Source organism: Myotis lucifugus, unplaced genomic scaffold (assembly GCF_000147115.1).
Source record: "Myotis lucifugus unplaced genomic scaffold, Myoluc2.0 scaffold_262, whole genome shotgun sequence".
Taxonomy (NCBI): domain Eukaryota; kingdom Metazoa; phylum Chordata; class Mammalia; order Chiroptera; family Vespertilionidae; genus Myotis; species Myotis lucifugus.
The window spans coordinates 796,250-800,982 of NW_005871310.1; positions in this window are offsets into that span (position 1 = coordinate 796,250).

Here is a 4,733-nt window from a genome sequence, read left to right on the forward strand (position 1 = left end):
AGCACCATTGCCCACAACATCAGAGCAAGTGGACACATCAAGGGCTAAGGGGAGGCCCCTGTATTCACCGGACCCAGCACCCCTCCTGGGTGGTTCAGGGCAGGCAGGTGTGGGTTCCTGCCTCTGGAATTCTGTCCTCCTCCCAGTGGCCGAGGGCACGCCTTGGTTCCTGTGGGGCCAACCCTTCAGCCATCTTCACTCAGCACTTGCCCTAGGCCCTGGGATAAAGCCATCTCCTCCCCCCCTCCCCTCCAGCCACACAGCCCTCCACTCTGAGGGGTGATCTGCAGGAGGGGCTGGGTGGCCACTGGTGGTCTGAGTCTCTCTACACGAGCTCCTCCCATGACCCCAGAGCTCTGCTGGCTCCCTCCTCTTCATTCAACAAGTGCTGATCAAGGGCCTATGTGTGCCAGCCATTGGTATTAAAACTGCTCTGGTGGCCTAAAACTGAGAATACTTGGCTCTCCTTCAAGGAGCTCAGAGCCTAAATGTGGAAACAAGTATGGGATTGGTGCAACCAGTGTGGGATTGCTGCCTCTGTTAGTGCCTCCCCACTCTACGCCCTGCAGTGAGGAACTCACCTGGGGCGGGGGCATTCAGGGAGGGCTTCCAGGAAGAGGTGACACTCTATGGCTCTTAGAGGATGAGGTGGCCAGAGAAGAACGTGGGCAGAGGGCTGGAGCCATACAATAGCACCGCATTTGGGGTATCAGCCAAGAGCTGTAAGTGGAGGACGGAGAATGCTGTTTGGGGAGGTGCAGGAGGCGGGTCTGGCAAGGGGGAGGCCTGGGGAGCCGACAGAGGGACTTGGACTCTACTCTGGAAGTGGAGGTGTGTGTCCCCCACTTGAGGTCCTCTTTCCTACCCCGCACCCCACTCCCTCGCCAAGCACAGGGTTCCCACCAATGCCATGCTTGCCAATGTTCCTCAACAGTGAGTTTCATCATCGCAACTTTCCTCTTCTGCTCAGCCAGATCCTTTCCTCATGCCAGCAAGCCGGAGCGCTCCCTGGAAACCTGCCTGGGCCCGAGTCCCATCCCCAGACACCTGCTGCTTCCAAGCTCCGGAAGTGTCCCACACCGGCTCCCCGCGCTCCCTCCTTCCCCTCCTCAGAGGGCTCAGCCCTCAGCCCTCAGCCCTCTCCCTGCTTCCAAGCACAGCTGCCCAGACACCCCTGGACCACCTTTAATGTGCCCGCTCTGGCTGACTATCCCCGAGCCTCCCAAACTGTGTCTCCCCCCTTTTCTCTCCTGCTAGGGCTGTTCATTACCAGGGAGCCAGGAAGCCCATTTAGCAAATGTTTACTCATCACCTAACTAATCACTCAGCACTCTGCCACCACGGCCCATGGGGCTCCAGAAGGCCTGTTGGCAGGCTTCAGGGGGCAGGAGGGCAGGAAGGCTTCTTGGAGGACGAGCTGCAGGCCCTGCATCAGAGAGAGCGTTTGCTGGGGGCAGGCTCTCTGGAGCCGGCTGGGACCTCAGGGCCTCGGAGCTCCCAGCTAATCCTTCCTGGTACTGTCCCCACCACCCCAGGCTGTCCCCACCTCTGGGACCCAGCTCCTCAGGTTCCTACTCAACGCTGGCCTAGAGGAGGCCAGCCTTTCTCTATGCACATTCTCTGATGGACCAGGGGCGAGTGTCCGGGGTCCTGGCCAACTCTACTGTGAGGCCTCCTGACCTGGCTGTGACACCTGCCTTCTGGTTCCGCTCCCAGCCGGGCTCTCTGGCCTCACCTTCCTCCTGTAGGAGCGGAGCCCGTCAGCCATTGCTCCATCCCCCTGTCACCAACACCCCATCTCAGCTTGTAATGGGCCGATTTTCTTTTACCTCCTGTCTACTTGGAAAATATCTCAAGAACCTTCGATTGTGCATTAAAATGTCCTTTACAATTCTATGCTCAACATCTCTTTCTGCTCCTCAAGTTGTCCCTTTTAACTCATTGCGCTTTCGATCTATATCTCCTAGCCTCCCCCTTTGCAGGCTGTTAATAAATACACGCTCTTAAAATATATATTCACAAGCATCTATTGTTGGCTAAATAACTCACAGCGCAGTCAGGAAGCCGGGGCCAGGGGAGGCTTGGAGCGATGCACGCCCACCTGCTCTCTCTCACTCGGGCTGTCTCCGCTTGTCTTTTTGAAGAAGGCTGGACTGGGGTAGTTATGGCTCTAAAAAGTGCACCGGGTGAAGGGACCGAGGAAGCCCCGGGGAAGAAAGAGAAGAAAAGAGAGCAGCTACAGGGCCGCGCTGACAGATCCCCTTCAAGAGCAATGCGGGAGGAGTGCGGACGCAGGGAGCAGTGGCGAATTCAAGTGGCATTGCAGGGGGCTGGTCCACGAGGCCCCTGACCTCCAAAGGCAATGGGTCAGCCTCCGAGATCCGCCACCGCCCTCGCGGATGCGGCCTGCCCCCCACCTCTCTCCCCTCAGCTCTCATTTCTCATTAGAGCCGCTAGTGTCTGAGCACCGGGAGGGGAGCGGGGAAGGCTGTGCCTTCTGTCGCCGGTTCCGTGTGGCGGGCGGCGCGCACACTAATGGCTGCCCGAACGGCAGAATTTGACACCACTGCTGCGGAAGGCGCGGGTCACGGTGTGTCCGAATGGGCTGAGGCTCCCCGCCACCCCCTCTTGCTTTCACCCAGGCATCTGGGGCGGGGTGGGGGCTGCCAGCAGCCGCTCCTGCTGCCCCCGCTCAGGGCCTCAGAGCAGAGAGAGGAAGCGGGAGATGTATTAAACTCCTCAATCTCTGTAAGTGCCATTTCCCAGGGGACAGACTCTAAGGAAGAAGGAAATGCAAGTGCTCAGGACCTACGCAGGTGGGAGGCCTCTGAGGCAGCCGGCTCCATCTCCCCTGCACACACACACACGCACGCACACACATGCACACTCGCACACGCACATGCACACACACGCACACGCACACACACACGCGCACATGCACACGCACACTCGCACACGCACACACGCACATGCACACGCACACTCGCACACGCGCGCACACGCACACACGCACGCACATGCACACATGCACACACACATGCACACGCTCACACACATGCACACACACGCACACACACATACACACACGCACACGCACACACACATGCACACACACGCACACGCACACACACGCACATGCGCACACACGCATGCACACACACGCACACACGCGTGCGCGCGCACACACAGAGTTCAGGGACCATCAGGGACAAGACATGGTGCCTGAGGAAGGGCAGCTGACTGGAGATGGAGAAATCCAAGTGGCTGCTCACCGCCCAGTCACCCAGGCCTTTCTCAGTGATGAGGGGCCAGGCAGGCACACCCGCAGAGAAAGAGCGGCAAGGGCAGGGGGAGCCCGGGTGAGACCCCGAAGAAGGCACCCATACAGTGCCGCTCGGAGAGGAGGTGCAGCCCCCCTGGGTGGGCAGTCACGCAGCCAGCGACAGAGGCTGGGAGAGACGCAGACAGGCAGGAGGGTGCAATGAGGAGCGAGAGCCATTTTGCACACATGCGCACACACGTCTCTCGGGCGCTGTGTCCTGTCCCTCATGTGTGAGTGTGGGGCATTCGCGCAGCCCCCAGACGCAGACGCAGTCCGCCTGTCATGGGCAAGGCCCTGGCCGGCCCTGAATGCCGTGGTGAGCACGTGTCTCTCCTCGAGCAGCTTACCTGCCAGCCAAGCTCAGCCCTTTGATTTGACCGCAAAGGCGGGGTCAGGAGAGGGACAGGGGCTCTGTCACGCAGATACCCCGCCTCCCCCAGGGAGAGGGAAGTCCTGCCCTCCCCACACGCGGGTGACCCAGCCCCTGTGGGTGAGGAGGGGCACATTCCTGTCTGAGCCTGGGCCTCAGCGTTTCCCTCTGAGCCTTGACCCTGACAGGGTTTGTCCAGCTCCCAGCAACATGGAGGCTCCAAGAGACCTCCAGCCCTTAACCCCTGGCACGGCCCCTGGGGCCTGTGCCTCCGGGCCCAGCGAGGCCACAGTGTCACTCTCCCCTAAGCTCCGGGCCACAGGGTGTCCAAGGGGGTTTAGTCTTTGTCTGAACCTCAGAGGCCCCGAGGTCCCTGACCTCTTGTCTCGCCTGCCGCCTGGAGAGTCTCTCACTGTTGTATCTGTGCATTTAAAGTGTCTGTGCATTTAAAGTGTCATCGAGTGTCTGGCACTTGGCAAGTCTGAGGTGCAGGCTCCACTGACTTTCCAGGAGTTGCCCCCAGGCTCACTCCCCTGCCCGCGCCCGTCAGGGAAGCAGCTTAGGCCACCCCTGATGGTCCTACTTCACTCTCAGCTCAATGCCCGCAGAGGGGAGACAGGTGGGCACTAGGTGCTCTGCTTGGAAGGTGCTGTGGGCACAGCTGCTGTGAGGGCCACGCCTGCGAGCTGCCCCCCCAGTTTCAGGCCTGTTCTCCCTGCACTCACTCTTGCTGCCTTAGTAGCTCCTGTCTCCTCCCCCATAGCCCTCACGCTGGCCTGGACTCCCCAGCGCCCACCACCAGGAGCTCAGGAGCTGCCTCCTCTGGCCCACATGGCCTCCGTGGCCTCCGTGGCCTCCCACTCACAGCTTCATCTCTGAGTCGCTGACCCACTTCGGCCCCTGGGACAGGCTTCAGCCAGGCCACGCCCCATCTTCTTACAGATCTTTGCTCCTCATCCATTTCCTCTCATAAGGTCAGTGACCAGTGAAAATGAAAAAGCAACTTAGAATTGGGCAGTATTTCAAGTTTGGAAGGTCCCC